This window comes from Triturus cristatus, chromosome 6 (genome assembly GCF_964204655.1).
Source record: "Triturus cristatus chromosome 6, aTriCri1.1, whole genome shotgun sequence".
Classification (NCBI taxonomy): domain Eukaryota; kingdom Metazoa; phylum Chordata; class Amphibia; order Caudata; family Salamandridae; genus Triturus; species Triturus cristatus.
This window is the reverse complement of record NC_140589.1, coordinates 1807795502-1807815212: the sequence shown is the minus strand read 5'-3', so window position 1 is coordinate 1807815212 and position 19711 is coordinate 1807795502.

The following is a 19711-nucleotide window of genomic DNA, read 5'->3' as shown; positions in this document are numbered from 1 at the left end:
CGTTTCTACACGTGTTCAGTCGGGTCTGGTGGCTTAGTGGACTAATGCCTTCACTGTCACATGTTCAAATCCCGGCAGGTCCAGTCAGCTAGTCATCCTTCTGAGGTCGATAAAATAAGTACCTTCGAGTTAGTTGACATTAAACATCTGTTATTCAGCGTCAATATATCCTTCGCGGTGAACGTGCGCTTTACAAATAATACACGTTCTGTTATGCTTTGTGCAGTAATCATTTCGTTGAAAGTGAGACTGGTTCAGTGAAAATGTTAACCACGAGGGTGTCGTTTCTTTGGGAAACACATGACAAAGTCTTTGCGGCCACATGGACTACACGTGCGTTGTCACGGAAACAGTCACGGGCTTTAATTGTGTTGTTTGTAAAGTTCATTTTAGTCAAAACATTGTATATTGTTAAAAACGCAGAATCCATAATTCACTGTAAATCTGCAATTTTGTTGCACGTTACGGAAAATAACTGACTTTCATAATATCCACATATAGAGTGCATATACTGCGTAGGTACAAGTCCATATGTAATATTTTCGACCCCTACTGATTCTGCAACCAAAGCAGGGGCGTAATACAGGCCCCCGCAGCCCCCGCGGTGGGGGGGGGGGGGGGAGGGGGACACGCTCTAGGGGCCCCCTCCCTCTCAGCGGAGGGAGACGGCGCGCCTGCGAGCAAGCCTCTTCAGTCTTTGCAAATGGTGCTTCTGTGCGCACGGCCTCCCCAAGTCCCAATAAATTAAACTGTGCGCGCACACCACAGTGACGGCCTGTAAGCCTCCGAGTCTTCCCTCTCTTTCTGTCTCGCTCCTCAGAACTCCGAGCAGCCACAGAGTACAAGTCAGTGCTGAGGGGGCCCTGCAGCTTGGGCCCCCCGCACTGCGGGGGCTTCGGGGGCCTGTGTTACGCCCCTGCCAAAGGCAAGACCTATTGGATACGCCAATGCTTGTTAGGGACATAGGATCAGTGCAGGAATTGGAAAATAATTGGTCTGTGATACTATAAATTGGGGGTTGAGGTGTGGCAGCAACAATGGCGCAGAGTCATGATAAGCAAAGTCTGACAGTTAACTTCTACATTTAAGAGCAGGTTTTCTAAAAGTTCACGCAAATTGCTGCGCTGCATTTTGTGAATGGCGAGAGTTGAACAGCACCATATTAACAAAGATATTGTACTGTACAGCTCTCCCCCTGCGCTGGCACACTAGTAGCTGCCAAGTGCCAATGCAGGCACCCTTGCGCCTTGACGCAAGGGTGCCTGTGTTACAGGCAGGATTGTTTTGATGCATGATGGGATACCTTCGCACACAAGAGCAATCCTTAGAGGCATGTTTCTTTTTCCAAGTGTGCAACAGAAAGCAGCACACATGGAAAGAGGAAGTAACGAGAAAAAATAAAGATACTTCTCATTGTTACACCTCTCTTAGGTAAGCGCACCATTTTGATGCTATCCCAGACCTACTGCCAATAGTAAATCTGGGTGTGCTGCAAAATGCATGGGTGGATGCATGGGAAAGCCCATGCTCCACCCATGTAACTCCTACCTGATGCAGTGTAATGCAATACTGCACAAGGCGTTGCGCTTCTTTTATTTTTACAAAGTCATGCAAGGTGACACAAATCGTCCCTTGCGTGGCTTTGTAAATCTCGACTAGCATTTCGCTTTGTGGCTGTGCCAAAAAAGTGGCGCAACCACGGCGGAAAATGGCAGCAAATGTGGACCTTATTTTTTTCTGAAACTCTACCTCTACCTTAAAGAAATTGGCAACAAATACACAAGTGACAGTACATCTTTTCTGGCATACTAAATTAGATACAAACTGGATGCATTTAAATATTTGATGAATATTTGCTGCAGAGATCTTTGTGTCCCTAGCAATTTTCAGGGCATAATATTAAAACTAAGATACCTCTGGTGGTTAATGCACTTGTCAAAGAGATCTGTGCTTTAGTAGTCACAGTTATGACTCCTCATATAATATTGTACCTGCTGCAACTTTCAATATGCAGATCACATATTTCTATTTTATGTAAATTGCTCAGTTAATCCTTTTGCCACAGAGATGCTTTTGCTACTAACAGTTTATGAGCTACAGTCCTTTCAATGCAGCACACAGAGCTGTGAAACGGTATCAAAGATCCGCATGCCAAATGCAAAGCATGGGTTTAGAGTTATACTGTTTTTTTCTTCCTTTTTCGTTATTCTAAGGTTGCTAATTGGGGTTTGTTTGGGTAGTAATGAAGTCTTATTAGCAGTGCTAATTTCAACTACTGTTTCTCAAAGCCTAGCATTCTTTACATATAATGTAAACCAGAAAGGATGATATGTGACTCCTACATCGTGTAATTCTCAGTGTTGTATGTAATATTTCATGTACATTGGTGTACACAACTGTGTGATTCATTGTTTTGGAAAAATATGCGTGTGTGATGTAAAGTGCTCTGACTCCCTATATTGGAATGAGTAGAGTAATGCAAGAAACCAAATATAAGGTGAGCGAGTCCTGTTTAAAACAATGCTGCTGTGATTGCTCTTAAAGACAAATGCATCTGCCATTCTGACATTGCATGCATATGTTTTACATACAGACGTTAAACAAAGTTAACGCCTGTCGGCCTCCAAATCGTGGTTTATCCTAAGTACTTGTGAAGTGAGAGAAAGCGGAGTGCCTTTGTGTCCCTCTGTTGCAATGTCATCTAGATGCTAGATGTAAGCTCCAGATAGCGTCCAGCCAATATAAAATTCCACCAAAAGGAGGGCTGATGGCCCTTTAACCCCTTCAGTGCCCATGACGAGCTGGACTCGTCATGGGCTGCGGTGGCGCTGTGCCCATGACGAGTCCAGCTCGTCATGAACTCCGCCCGCTAATGGAAGGCGCGGCACTGGGCGGGGAAAGGGGCGGGCATGCAAGGGGTTAAGTGACACTCGTATGTGGGGCCCAGCAGAGAGTAAAATCAAGAAACACGCTCTGACCCCTGCAGTGAACGGAAAGCAAACGAGTGGACACTGCGGAACGCCAGGGGGTAGTAAGCGCTATATAAATGCAATTACAATGTGTCCTGGTATCAGAAAATTACGCGAGGACAAATTCAATATACGTAATGCAGAAAATGTATTGCTTGAACCTCCCACTTTCAAGAAGGAAAGATCGATGGCCCAATCCTTTTCAGGCAACGCGGTGAGAATCTGGAACTCACTTCCGCCTCAGCTCCAGACCACCACCTCTTCCCAGGCCTTCAAAACTGACCTCAAAGCTCTCCGCCTTCAAAGACACCTCCAAATTTAATTCACGCCCTCAATTTTCTGAAGGAAGTCCTTCCATTATAGGTAATTCTTTTCTCCATGCCTATAGAAGTGCCTTCCTAGTGTGTTCTTATGTTTTGAGTGTCTGCCATTTAGTGCAGTATTATACCTTCTACTTGTACTTTGTACTCTTTTGTAACATGCACACGTCACCTTTCCTTTTGTAATGTATCATTTGCTACCTCTTGTATTTTGTTTGCTTTTGATACATGCACAATTGCCACCATTGCCTCATGTAACGTAACGTTTGTTTTAGTGTTTTGAGTGTCTGCCATTTAATGCAGTTTTTTACCTCTACGTGTACTTTGTATGCTTTTGTAACCTGCACACATGTCACTTTTTCCTTTTGTAACGTATCGTCAGCTACCTCTTGTATTCTGTTTGCTCTTGATACTTGCACAATTGTCACTATTGCCTCATGTAACGTAACGTTTGCTTTTGTAACATGCTCACTTGTAATTTTTCTCCTCATGTATCATCACTGTTCCTATTGTGAAGCGCTCTGACACCTTTGGGTAAAGTCCACGCTATATAAAAACACATTAAATAAAATAAATAAATAAAATAAATATATGTCACTGGGGCCGGACAGAATCCCAGCTCTGACTTAGCTGCCGGATTCGGCTGGAGCCCCCTCATTGTCACAAGAAGGAAAGAACAACACGCGAGGGAGGACAGATAATTAACAGGGCAAGCTACTTTCCAGAATATTTCTGCAGTCAGAAAGTTGCCGAAGGCCGGTAGTGATTGCGTCCCATTGCGTGAGGGGACTGAAAACGACCCCCTGTCACAACTGGTTCTGCTATAGGAGGAGGCTTCAACGTGAGAAGTGAGCCCAAGCTGAGAGATCTGGCAGGAACGTGATGCAAAAGTTTGGCCAACAATTAGGGCGCTGGAATGAGAGGCCCACTGCACGAGGCATGGGTTTGTGTGGTATTGTTGATTCTTTTTGCAATTTAAATGTGCTGTCTACAGTACGGATTGCTTAAATATCCTCCTTTGCAAGAAAACATTCATCCAATAGTTCTTCAGACTTGGTTAACCTCTTAAGTGCTGGTTCCTGTGCTTGGAGGCGGTCCTGGGTTGCAATGAATATGGAAAATATGTTCTTGATGGCATGACATACCTGAAGGTACTCCCAGACAGTTGTGAGACCCCGCAAAACGAATATGGACAAAAAGGACTCAAAACAGTCCTTAGGAAGAGGAAATATGAGCAGTGGTTGCAGCTAGATTGAATGCAGTAGGAAGGGGCACCCATGCTTGCACCGGCTTTTTACAACAAGCACAAGCGCGTGCACGTGCGTCTCGCTCGGCAGCAGGGGGAGGCGGGGGGCCTGCGCGATTCCCTTGCGGGAGCGATAATTGCTAGCATATGGCGGCGCTTGCTCCCGCAAGTGAATCTCCAGACGTGCACGCGTTGCCATTGGAGGCAATGGAACGCGTGCACGTTTTTGGCTCAAAAGCCGAAGCGATTACTAAAGGTCTTTTGCCCCGCGCATGCACGCTGCGTAGGCGAGACCTAACAAGGCGATGGATGAAGGTGGAGTGGTATTTAAGAAACTCCTGCATCCAGTGAATGGTCTACATGTTTCAGCCAGGCCTTTAAAATATACTGGCTTTCCTCAGGACCTAGAAAGGTGAAGGGTAATGGCCATTACTTAATGATGTGATTATGCCATTGTGCCTAAACCTACCTATATTTGTGTGTTGTTTGTCTTTTTGTGTCTGTATGTACAAGTATGCTTTGAGAAGGAACTGCCTTCTCACATATAGAGCACCTTAGCGTGTGCTACACATATCCCGATCTATACAAAATAGATAGTATAGACCTCACCCTTCACATTTCTAGGTCCTGAGGAAAGCCAGTATATTTTAAAGGCCTGGCTGAAACATGTAGACCATTCACTGGATGCAGGAGTTTCTTAAATACCACTCCACCTTCATCCATCGCCTTGTTTTTATTACTGCCAGAGGCCCAAATATTAAAGTTAATCCCTTTGAGGAATGGGACCACTGGACAGTTTTTAACTTCACCTTCACTGCACACTCAGTAATATACCAGCTCCGCTGTAATACAGGCGTAGTAGCACACCAGGGACACACTCGGTGTCACCAGGTGGGCCCGATGATAAAGCATGCCACCAACTTGGTTGGTGGGTGAGGGCTTCATGAAAAAGAAGTTTCTCTTCTCTCTTTTTCTGTCAACAACACACAGCTCTGAGTCTCAAATCACGTCTTGACAGACTAGTTCTCATTGATTTAACACATAACAATAAAAAGGACTTGTTGTAGTCTGGCATTCCTAGAGCCGGGGCACGACACATGCCTTCTTTCAGCTCCAAAAACGCAACCAGACAGTCATGGTTCCATGGTACCGGATCGCTCACATCCTTGTGCATCAATCTCTGCAAAGCCTTCGCCTTCAGGGAAAAGTTGGGGATCCATTGACGGCAATACCCAACCATTCCCAAAAACATCCTAACTTCTTTCTGAGTAGTAGGCACAGTCATATTCATGATGGCCTCAATTCGATCTGGTGACACTTTGCCTTTCTCAATTCGATGACCCAAATACTGCACTTCAGTCAGACAATATTGTAACTTGCTTGGGACACCTTGTGTCCATTCTCTGCTAGATGATTCAGTAAGGCAACTGTATCAATCCTGCAAGCATCCTCCGTTTCTGACGCGATCAAGAGGTCATCAATGTACTGCACGAGAACCAAATTCTGTGGCAATAAGAGACTCTCGAGATTCTTCTTCAAAAGCTGATTGAAGATCGATGGGCTCTCAGTATACCCATGTGGGATATGACACCATGTTAACACATGATCTTCCAGCCGAAATGCAAACAAAAATTGGCTTTCCTTGTGTAACAGGATTGAAAAGAATGCCTGACATAAATCAATCACAGTGAACAATTCGGCTTCACATGGAATTTTGAAGAGTATCACTGATGGATTTGGTACCACATGACAGCATGGAACCACAATCGTATTGATATTTCGGAGATCTTGCACGATTCGGTACTTCCTGCTGGGTTTCTGCAATCCCATAATGGGTGAGTTACATGGACTTCCTACTATCTCCTTCAAAATTCCCTGTCCAATCATAGATTCAATCACAGGTTTGATTCCTGCTACTGTTTCCGGTGACAAATTGTACTGGGGTGTTCTTAGGAACTCAGCATTAGGTTTAACCTGGATCTTAACTGGCTCAACCCCTTTGATCAATCCAATCTCTTCTCCTGTGAAGTCCCACACATCCAGAGAGACAGAATCTCTCAAGTCGAGCAGGAGTTCCTTAACCGTCAACATAGGAAACATTTCTGAACATAAGTTCTGACTTGGCAGTTTAAATGCCACATCATTGTCATTAGTTTGTAATAAGACTCCTCTAGGTGTACAGAAGATGGTGTACAGAAGATCGTGCAATTCAATTTACACAAGAGATCACGACCTAACAAACAGACTGGGCTGGTATCACATAACACAATTTGGTGTCGATCACGAAAAGTTCCTATTCTAACAGGTATTGGCTTCGTCAAAAGATTAGTCATTTTCTTATTCGCCACTCCTACAACTTGAATTGATTCTCCTGAGAGGGGTAGGTTAGTAACTACTGCAGATCTCACAGTAGATCGGGTAGCACCAGTATCAACTAAAAAGGTGGTGGGGTGTCCGTCAACATCCACCTCAACATACGGACCCCTCTGGTCTACCTCTAAGACTGCTCCAAGAATACAGTCTTCCTCCCCCCTTGGGCACCGTCATTGTGACCGGTCTAGATCAAACTCCTCGCAATCCTCAAAGAAGGGTATCTGTTGGTATGTTCGCTTTCCCTGTGGGACTCTCTGTGGCAGGGGAATCTGCACTTGCGGACTTAATGTTCCCCCTTGCGTCGACCTGGGTCTCGTTACTGTGGTGACAGCCTCAGGTGTCTGCACCTCTCCCTCTGCCTGTACTTGATTTGCTGAATTCAATGGACACTCGTGCTTCCAATGCCCGACCTTGTGACACAAGTGGCATGCAGTAGGCTTCTTTAGTGTGGCGACATCTATCCCTGTCTTGGGATCTATGGGCTTCCCTTTTCCTTGGCCCGACACATTCTGAGTCCCTCCCTGATTATTTCCCTGTCTCCTTCCTAAGCCAATATTAACTTGTCCTTAAGCTTCCTATGCTTCAAGTCCACTTCATCACTACAGTATCTGGCATACTGTAGAATTTCGTCTACTGACTTATTCTGCCAACAGATCAGATGCTGTTGGATCATAAGGCTAACTTCCGGTCTCATCCCTAAAACAAATTTAGAGACAAACTGTACCATATCGTTTGACTCAAGATTATCCAATCCACTGTACTGCTTGAAGGCTTGCAAAAGCCTTTCATAGTAGGCAAGTACAGTCTCCTTTGGTTCTTGGACAGTCGTGTCTATCTTAACCCAACCAATGTCTCTTGGTGAAATCTTAGACTGCAACCATGTGATTACTTGTTCATATTTTTTCATGACCACAGGTGAAGGACCATGGGTAACGGAGTCTTGGTCTGGCTCTGAAGTCGGACAATCAACAGCAATTTTACATGCAGACCACAAATCACCTGGTAATACAATGTCAAACAACGTGTTCAAATCAATCCATAACACCTTTAACATTTTGATAAATCGATCAACTTGCTTGTACCACTCAACAGGATTCTCTCTCAGCCGAGGAAAATCATTGGTAAAGGTCGCCAAATCGCCTCTACTCCAAGGCACATGCACATACCCTCCGTTTGGTACTTCTCACAAAGGAAAGGCCTCTACTCTGATTGATCCCCCCTGGAGGTGGTGTCTCCCCTACATCCTTCTTAACATTCTTCTTTTTTTAGACCATCTTTCTTCCCATTTGTCAAGCATACTCCATGCATGCATCCCTATGATCAGTTCTCGAATATACGTTTTCAAACCAATGACCCTTTTCACTTCTAATTCTTGATCACTATAATTTAGTCTGTGGTTTCCCTGTAACATTTTTGTTCTGGACAAATCTACATCATATCTCTGTGCTAATTCCGTCAATTTCTCATGTGCTTTTCTTGCTTTTCGGGTAATGTCCTTCGCCACAAACAACAATTCATCTGGTTCATAAAGTTCCACCCTTTCTAGAGGCAAATTTCCACTGACTATCTCATCTACTTCCGCTTTTAACCTTATCACATCCAGTACCTTGGCCCTTATAGAAGCTTTAATCGTTCCTCAACTCGAGGCACTGCTTGACTCTACACCTTCACTACTCTGCTCTCCCCATTGGTTCTCTTTCATACTGTTCTGCGAGACAGATTGTGTCTCTGAAATTCCTTGAGCAGTGACTGCTTTCATCATTCTAGCACTAGGACGTCTCTCGGGGGGTTCCCACATCCTGAAATCGGCATGTGAATCAGCCAACGACCCAGATCTTACTGTTTTTGGCTCCGCATACCCGCTAGAAGAATCGGCAGTTGCTGGCAACGGTCTACTCGACTCTATGGGTCTCCGAAGGGTGAGCTGTTCCACTCACTGTACCGTTCCCTCCCGAGCCAGTGTTTTCTCCTAATCTTGGTCTTATTAAACTCCCATTTCCCACCCGGTCTGGATCGTACACTGACACTATGGGGCCAATGGTGACCGGTACTGTAAGAGCTTCAGGTAATCTAGTGACAATCATAACTTCACTTCCTTCTGCACTCCTCGGTGTTTGTGTCCCTTTTCCCTCTGTTTCTGCTAAAATCCTTCCTCTGAGCTTAGGTTATATGGGGGTGGAGGTTCTGCTAGTAACCTCTCCAGTAAGCTGTCATCTGTGTCACTATCATCTGCCTCCTATTTCCTCTGTTGAGCATCCCCCACTTTCACTAGCAAATGGAACAATCTATCTCCCTCAATGATATTTACCCTCCATCTTTTTGCCAAGGCATCCCATCGTGCATCTTAAAGTGCCTTTATCAACCTCTTCATGCTTTCCTGACTTCGCTCTCTTCTTCTTGCATATGCTGCTCTCAACCATGAATCTAACGCCTCAAACTGTGTTGGTCTAGGTAGAGGTCGCAACACATTCATCACTGCTCTCAATAGATACAGCACATCAAGCCTAAATGACCCATAACGCGGAAAAGCCAAATCTCCCTCCTTTTCAGAAATCTTTTACCAATTTTGGAGACAAAGTATAGTATAGAGCCCTACATTTGTAGCCATATAATGAGCTGGGGTATCCTCGGGTGGTGCTTCTTCCCCCACTCAAGTTACCACTCCTCTATCTCCTCTACAAAGATCTCGCAATACCTTAAAGCATTTCATGATAAAATCAACTCTTTTGCCCACTAAATGTTTTCGTTTTACTTCCTGATAGTAACCCACCAATACCAGTGCGGCTTTACACCAACTGACCTATCACAGAGCGGCACACTTCAATGTCACTCCTGCTCCTCGCACAGCAGTCCCCCTCCTTCACAATCTGCCACGAACACTCTCACACTTCTCACTCAAACAGCAGGTAACCGTCTGTCCACGAAACGACCGGACAGTCACATTATCGACTGTCTGTCTACCAAACGACCGGACAGTCACTCGTAATTGTCTACCTCAATTTGACAATTGTCTGTCTGCGAAACGACTGGACAACTGCACCCTATGATCTGTCCATGAACGACTGGATGGTCACAAATCATTGATAGGATCCAATCATTCATTTATACATGCACAGTAACCCACGACCTGCGTAGATCACTCAGACACTCACTCTCTCGCTCCCTATCTCGGGTGGGGTTGTTGATGACTCCTCATGACTCCCCCTATCAATGGTCGACGATTATGCTCTGGGTGTCTTCTACACCACAATCTATGTTAGGCTACTCGTCGAGCCTAACATCTCATGGACTGCGCGCGCGTGCTCACATTCCAAGTCCACATTCACTCGACTCTCATCCCAACTCTGCAAGACATCACACAATCAAATCATCACTGCAATCTAACAGATACACATCCCTATTCATACTCACTCCACCACGAACTGCTGTTCCCGCCGCACAGTCACTCTCCGTCCGTCTCCATCAAGCGCTGTGCCATCATCCTCCTCTCTTGATCCTCCGAACGACCATCTCTTGGGCAATGGGGCTCTGTAACTAACCTTTCCCTATCCTCTCCCCTTACTACAGAGGTGACCGTCATCTCGCTACCAACTGATGAGGGCTGGGTTCCACTACCAGAATTTTACCAGGAACCCTCGGTCAATGAATCTTTTATTACCTGCTGAGAAGTGTAAAGGGGAGAAACATATTCGACGTCTGTGAGACAACTTTTCACATCAAATTTAACTCCAAAGACCACAGACTCAAGGAATCAAATGAGTGCGTTTATTACAAGGCCAAAAACCACTGAATGTACAAGCACCTCAGGACGAGGTTATTAAAGTACATAGGAACTAATACAAAACCAAATCTACAACTAATTCTCATCCGGAAATTATGAAAAGAATGAACAACTCTAAAAAGATGACACAAGCTAGGACCGGTCCAACATCCAAGTCCGATTTCATCTGTAGATGATAAGTGAAAATTATTAGACCATCCCTACTCTATAGCTAAAGTGACATCCCTACTTAGTGTGAAGACTTCTTAAGAAGTACATTTGCATAATACGGGTCAAGTAGCCAAGCTACAGAGCTCGTTCTAAGATGCTCTCTCCTCTCCTTCGGAATTTCTTCTCCGGCCTCCAACCCCGGGACACTGTTCCTAGTTCAAAATGCACAGATGTAAAACACGCCCACACATCACCTCATCTCAACGGACACTCTCCTAGGTAGATTTCCATTGTCTCCTTCGCTCCTTCCCGTGAGCAGGTTGTTGACCTTGATTCCCAGGCCTTCTCAGCGAGAAAGAACATCGGTTCCCAATTATCGACATTCCACATACAATGTTGCATTACTACTCCAGGCCTAACTCCTAAAACAAAAGGCATTAGTTCTAACTAACAAAGGCAGCTTCTTCTACCTGCAACGGAAACATGAGAACAGAACAACCTTGTATGCACATTAAATTTACTAACTGAATACATCCAAATGCAAGAGCATACCAGGGAAAATACATTTTCAGGCCTACACAAATCGGTCAACATCAGAAATAAATTATCAGGCCTTCAATTGCATAACGAGAAAATTTCATTTAGGCCTTTAACATCAAATTATACACACATAGGTTAACAGTGCTTTGCTTTGCAAGCCTCTACAATTATTACGTTTTAAGTACTATATCTCATCTACGGGGAGACGCTATGGGGCGTGCGACAAGATGGCCGCATTGTAGTGAGGCTCTGTCAGCAATTTATTTATCCTGCAATCTGGCGGCGAATCCAGCCATTCACGCTACTTCTTACATAATAAGGTACCTCCGCAGCTGATCGAGCCCTTTGCAGACCAGCACAAGCAGCGATTCCCCACAAAAAAACACTAAGACGGCACTGCGAGCTGAGCGGCCCACGGCGACCGGTGGGGCCGCATTCCATATCAAAGGCTCGTGGCGGCCGGTACTGGGGAGCAGAGATACAGTGGCCTGCTGACCGAAAGGAAGCGAGCACGAATCGGCAGGCAGGCGGCTGCAAGTGCGGACCAGGCGCAGTGCACGAGACACAGTGAGAGCGCCGCGGGGAAACATCCAGTAGGGCGGAAGCTACGCTGGGCTGGGGATCAAGGCCCATGGCAGTGAGGCCTAGTGAGTGCTGCGAACCCTACCCGGCGGCGGTGGAGGGCGGCATCGCGATGCTTGGTACTAAGGAGCCCCCGGGTGCGGCGCTGCCCTGAAAAGCCTGCTACACGTCACGCCTCACCTGATCCGCGAGCTGCCTCGCGGCCGCAGCTGCTGCGGCCAGCACAAGCACATACACCCCGCGAGTGGCACTAGAGCCGCCGCTGTTTCAACAATGTCACCGTGAGGCACCCCACAGGGCGGTCCCGCATGCTGCTGATGGCCCTCAGAAGATCTGACACTCTAGTGCCGTATACTGTGTGACACGACTCCCTCTTCTCATCAACTCCCCCATCAGTTTAGGCCTCAAGCACCGCCACGATAGACAGCGCTACTGAGATCCACCTCGACCCTGGGCCAGCCGGACCGGGGACTAGCTGTGTTTCGTGGGGGCTGTTGCGCTGTACACTGGACCGGTTTGCTTGATGCCTTTCCCATATATCCAATTCTGAACTGTCGCTCCCCCAAAAATCATCGCTGCTGCTAGGGGCCCAACGGTGCAGCAAACTCCAGAAATCCTCCGGTGGCAGAGAGGAAGGCACGTGGTACCCCCCAAAGACACACCCATATGCCAATGTATCGGACAAGATGCGCCCACCACTAGGGCAGACAACCGCATGGACCTATAGGGGGATTGCATGGACTACGCCCTGGGGGCCCCCTGCGTTCCAGAAGCGAGGGAGGGAAGTTGCCTGCCGTTAAGGTGTGCGAGACATCAGCATAGAGCAGCGTGCACCCCTCAGGACTGGTGCAGACCCGGTCAATTGTACAAAGAACTTGCTACCGCTCCCTGTACTGCCCTTGTCCACGCAGTTAACTTCGCAAGCGCCGTTGAAAGCTCCCACCGAGGGCTGGCCCAGGGCATTGGGGTGGACCTCGGCCACCACACCAACTCCCACAGCTTTAGCCAAACAGGGACCATCTGGATTCTGGTGTGGGGGGGGAACTGGACAGCACCAGGACTTACACCCACTGGACCCAGAACTGCTCATATCTCATCCACATGCACGGTGAGCGGACAGCTTGACAGCCCGGCATAGACGCTGGTGAATCCCAACTGTCACGCGACACACGACAATGGGGAAGCTGGATGGCAAGTAACCCAAGCTAAGTTTTGACACCCGCAAAACACCTAGAGGACAACCGCCAGACCTTGAGCAGGTCAACACGGGCACCGAGATGAACGGTTTGGATGAGGTGGACATGAAAACGATCCTCCACACGATGAAAGCATGTTTTGCCTCTATAGAGGGCAAGATGGATTCTATGTGTGCAAGAATGGAACAGATTACTCACAAGTTGGAAAAACAAGACAGGAGAATTAAAGAGGCCAAAACGAGAATATCCACCCTGAAAGACAACCAAGCACAGGTTGCGGGACAACTCACGGATAATGATAAACTATCAAAGGTGATTGCAGCCAAAAATGAGGACATCGAAGCCCGTTCAAAAAGAAACAACATACGCATCATGGGGGTCCCTGAGTCTGCGAACACTGGGAGGCTTGAGGATTATGTGGAGAGATTGCTAACAACGTGCTTTGTGGACAAGAAGCCTTCTCCAAAATGCTCATAGTGAAACGAGCGCACCGCACGTTGGCACCAAGACCACCACCAGGCGCACTACCCCATCCCATAGTCGCAAGATTACTCAACTATCGTGACTGCGACACAGCGCTCCGCAAGGCACGAGAATTGAAGAACGTCATTTTTGACAACAACGCCATCTCGCTATACCCCGACTTTACCTTAAATGTGCAGGAAGCGTGCAAGAAATTTGCACCCATCAAGAAGAAATTACAATAGGAAGGAGTGGCATATGCGATGCTTTACCCGGCAAGGCTGCGGATCACTTGGGATGGCAAGTTCCAGATTTGCCCACAACAAGCCGCAGACTTCTTCAAACAAGCATTAAAATGCAATAGGTCTCGCCTTTTATTAAGTTAAAGCCATTTGCTTTGCTAAACAATATCATTAGCAAAGCAAATGGCTCTAACTTAATCAAAGGCGAGACCTATTGCATTTCATATGCTTGTTTAAATTGTGAATAACTTTGACCCTATTTAACGATGCTGTACAAAACTTTCAATAAAATATACACAAGCATATAAACGTGCTTGGGTCGTAGGGCAATACGCACTGAGGGATACCAGAGCGTACAATTATTCAGGGAGCTACCTGCAATGTCTGGTTCCTTGTTCATCTACTCTATTTTCAGGGAAGAGCAGCAGACCAAAGTTTAAAATTGAAAGTGGCCACATTTGCTTTCTGGTGGAGAAGGGATGCTCTACACACCTCTGCATCATTGATGACTTTGGCTACGCACATCAGTTTATTGCTGTGGCCTGGGGCAAATTGCATCATTTAAAACCTAAAAGAATGGACTGTTTTTTGAGTGATTTTTTTTTAAAGAAATTACCCAAACACTTTAATTGAAGGGACATTATGTTAATGATGCAAAACCTAAACAGTGGAAAAGGCAATCAATTTTGTTTTCTTTTGCACGCATATACAGGATAAATTAAATAAATAAAAGTGAAATAATATAATGAAGTTGAGTTCTAAAAGGTATAAATAGAAAAGGGAAAACTAAGGGGTTGCTCTCATTTTCAGGTGGACGAGCACATATGAGCAAAACATAAAAAAAGCTGGGATTCACAGGGCAACGGAGTCAATGATACACATGAACTCTCTTGGAGTGCTTGATAAAAAAAAGTAGTTTCTGAAAAGTGAGCACTAGAAGGATATACGTAATCTAATCAAAAAGACTGCAAAAAGGCTATGATTCTGGTAAGGTACAAATGAGAAGAGTAAGGCAATCGATCGAATAAGAAGCAAATCAGAGGGACAATATGGCAAATCAATTGTAAGCAATGAAGGCTGCATGCAAGTTATTTTTTTTTTTTTTTACACCCACAAAAGGTTTTTCCCAACCCGCGTGAGCTGCCTAAAAGGCGAGGCCTAAATAATTTAGCATGTACATATGTAGCATTCTTTTTTTTCACCAAAAATTGCAAGATTAGGGAAAAATTGGGATAAACCTGGTCTACCGCTAAATTTACTATGGATACCATCTATAAACTCACAAAAAAATAAAAAAACACAGCTGGTCTACTTTCACTTCAGCACTGAGAACAATAGAAACTGCATAAAAGCACAACTCCTTACTAAATAATTATCAATACGGTTCTAATCTTCGACACAACACAGAGACTGCAGTGCTTCTGGTTATTGATGGTAACTTACAAGTCACCGATGAGGGAAATGCTGGCTTTCTAGTAGGGTTAAACTTATCTGAAGCATTCTACACAGCAAACCACAACACTCTGTGTTAATGCCTAGATGAAACATTTGGCTTCGGAGTAATAGTGGTAAAATAGTTTAAATCCAATTTGAACAAACACTCCTAGACAATTAAAGTTACTGAAAAGTGACGCCCGCCAGCCGAGATCGGTAAATAAAAAATTAAATCAATTTGCACCTGCGTCATTTCACTAGTTCGTGTTCATGTGTTTTGACGCATGGTCAAGCATACATCATCACGCACGTGCGCACCAGTGAAATGATGCAACATCAATACCTTTAGTGCGTGTTTATTTATTTATTTATTTTTAGCAATGCTGCACAGCATCGGAAAAAAGCCAGACATTGTAAAACATTGCCGAAAGGCCTTGGCAAAGCCGATAGGTTGTGAAAGGAGAGATGCAATGCTTAACACTGAAATTGATTGTAACTATAAATATGAAAGTCCTTGCATTGCGAAGCCAGCTTTGCCAACATACACAGTTTTTTTTTCTGGCTCAAACTATGGTTATCCCCGTACGGGTTCTGCATTATGAGCTTACTGACCATGCCAATGTCTTTTTGATGCTATTCAAAAGCTAAACACAAGACTCTACTTTACTTGCACCCGAAATGTGCCTTCAGCTTCAGTAGACAGTCTCGCCACCTCTTCGCATCAGAAGCTCTTCTTTAACCAAACTATGTACTGTGTATTTTGTTTTACAAATGGCACACAGGGAGACTTTGTGCAGTACGAATGATGTTCTCTATGAGAAGTGACTTCACACAGAAAAAGATAATAGGTCACTGCACAGGTCAAAGCCATTCCATGTCTCTGGATCAGCCCGTAGGGGTCACTGAGCACCAAGCTGTGCCTGAACACAAAAGACTGACAAACGGGATACACTTTCCGGAGGGGCCTGCTCCTGCTCAGATACAGTTTACCTTTGCCCACATGTGTCTGAAATGCCTGGGATCAAACCTACATTTACAGGACATGTTGTCGTCCCCCTATTTTGCTCTGCGAAGGAGGGTCTGGAAATAGCAGGGACACACACACTAGTGCCTGCCTTAGGTTATGCAGTTCAATCGCTCGTTCGTGGAACCTGCTTCTCTCAATACCTTTTTGATTCATTGCTTTTACAACAAGCATTGGCCACGAAAGTCATCGGGATCACGATCGCTGTGAAAGCGAAAGTGATCGCGATGACGCGCTAAAACACGCAAGGGATGCGCGCGCTTCTTCTTGCGCGTTCTAGCAAGCTAGCTCAAAAGCTGGGGGGAAAAATGCTACCACCGGCCACAGCTTGCGCGCGCCCGCGCACATGCACTGCAAGCTGTAGCCGGCGGTAGCATTTTTTGAAGCCCTCACTTAAGGTCTCGCCAGACCAGCGCCCAAGCGCTGGGTCAGGCGAGACCTAAAAAGCAGTGCTGGAAACCAAGAGAGCGGAGTGATCACCAACAACCGGCAGAGTTGCGGAGGCGCAGCAGAACGAAGATTGACCTTAACATAAGCAGTTGAATGCACAGATGCTGATGAATAGTTCGGTCACGCCTGGGACTAGAGACGCTGCCCTCAATAGGAAGGTAACACACAGCACGAATCAGGTACTGCACCATCTCTTTTAAGTGGTACTTGGGTTTTTCTATTATTCGCATGATGGTGGGGTCGCTACCAGATATAGACACATTTTTTCAGGGCACCCTCCCACACGGCATCATGGAGTGGGAGGAGGCGTCACTCCCCCTGGGACACCCGTCTCTAAGGGTGCACCCCTACTTCCTGCTTGCAGGGATTGAACTGTTGGGCATATGCCTGTTTAGTTTTGTTCAATGGACATTATCACCAGAGACTCTAAATGACCGTAAGGACAAGCATTGGCATAGCCAATAGGTCTCGCCTTTGGCACCTTATAAGTGTTTAGCCATGCAACAGTTGATGTTGTTGCACCAAGGATATTGCGCTGGATAACTAAACACACAAAAAAGGTCCCAAAGGCGAGACCTATTGTCTATGCCAATACTTGTTAAGTTACCCTGCAACAAGTGTCAAGTACACTACTACTAATAGACATACAGACACCCATGCAAACAGATCACACACTTGCAGATACATATACAGTGTGTACAAGGGCTACTTGCTCACACAGGAAGGCAGGTAATGCATGAATAGGTGAATGATCAATGAGTGCATAAATGCAAGGATGGCTAGATGAATGTAACTGCAGGTGGATAATGGATGCTTAAATGAATGGTACAGTGGGACACACGGATGAATAGAAGAATGTATGGGTAGATGAAAGGATGAGTGTAAGTGGTTGATTAGATAAACTGGGTGATGAATGATAGATGTGGGTATATGGTTAACCCTTTCCCCCAGCCCTCGTTGTACTCACTTGCTATTAAAGCGTTCATGCACTATCCCATTCAGCCATCAACGCATGGTCTACATGACTCATTCAACCATGCATACACTCACCTAACCACCCATGCACTCGCCCATCTATGCAATGACTCATACATCCATATGAACATGCAGTTATGCATAAATTCATTACTCATCTATCTTCTCACTCACACATCTGCTCATCCAAACACTGACTCATCTGCACATTCAACTACTCACAAGACTTCACACCAACCAAACTTGCCAATCTAAAAAAAATCACTTAACTTTTTAAAAAGGTTTCCAAATCTACTGGCCTTGTCGGTACCTATTACTGGTTGCTACCACGGGAACGTTAAGAAATGCTTTGAGGTTCAAGTATATATCTATAATTCTGTGCATTCCATTTTTGTTTAAAGACCACAAAAAAACTTTAAGTTAGTGAGGCAGGCTGTTGTTATTGTTTGAAGCAGAGGAAAAAAGCCCGCAGAAAGACAGAATTTCCACTTCCCTTCGAGTGTAGGTGGAGTGTCAGCTGCGGCGTGGAGTGGATCTGCCACCGGTAGTGGCGTTTAGAGAAGTCTCTGACTTTCAACCACAAGGAAGGGAAAGGTTGATGGCACACCACGAGGCCAGCTGCACGCATGTAGCGGTGGTCGAGAAAATAATGGGGAAAACGAAAATCTGTTATTAGACCCACAACTTCACCAGTTATCAGATCTACCAAAGCTGAGGATATCACAACTGCCTCTTTTATGTAAGTAAAATGAAGAAAAACAAATGTCTTGCTGCTAACCCGCTGAGAATTAAGGGCGCGGAAATTACCTGGGTATATTGTACTGAATGCTTTCCTTTGGCTCGGGAGGGACAGCTTTTCGGGCTACTTGCATATTATAGCAATGCATGAACACAGAAGTCAAATATTGTGCATGTGTGACTTTATATCAATCATATTCACGTGAGAATGTCTGCACCATCAATGCTTTAAAAAGTATAGGGGGGGTGAAAATGGAAAAAATGTTGGTTACTTTTAATAATGCACTTTTTAGTCAAGAAATGATGAGGGTGATATTCCAACTGGTTGGAAGAAATGAAAACTCGCAAAACTGTATAGTGAAATGAATTTTACATTTTATGATATTGTATTTTAGTACATATAGTGGGGCAGTAGTATTAAGATGTTTGAAATATACATTAATTAAATACAAAAGCATTTTTTTTCTAAAGCAAGTAGCCTTTTTGTTTTTTTATCCACCTTTAGATTAAACAACAATAAAAAAACTGAAAAAAACTAAGAGCATAATGGGCCCGGAACACTTTCCTCAGAAAGCAGGGCAGGGCAGTGGAACCTTCGTGCACAATCTCCATCTCTTCGCTTCAAAAGGATGTGACCAAACCTTACACGAACATCTGGACTGATGAATTGTCTGAAAACATATATGTAAATTGTTTTGAAACGACAGACGCACATAACACATTTGCGGGCATCATCCCAGCAGATGCACTGACTGTTGCGAAGTCTCTCTTGAGGGCAAAGGTGATACCTGCACCATAAGAAGTAGGCTCCCTCACAACAAACAGGCACTGCACGAGGGCGCTGCCAACATGATACATAAAGAACAAAGACTAGGCATCAGACAATATGAGCCTCTTAAGCAATTGCGAGACTGTAGATTGTAGCCAATTTAAACATATTTCGCTCATAAAGCAGCACTAATCGGTATTTTGAACATTAGAAGTATTTTGAAAAGGTCTAACTTGGTAACTAATCAGTTGTACCCACTTTTGTCTGCCACCTTTCACTGTGTTAAAGGCAGACTTCCTGTGCACCTGGTGTGAACATTCTTTTTTTAAATCCAAGTTGCAGCAGTGTCTGCCGCTGCGGGTTTGTTTAAACCGCCTCGAACGGCACCATGTAACTTGGCGGCTTGACCGCTCCCTCGTTCCACGTGTCTGAAGCAGCCAAGCCCAGGCGCCCCTAAGAG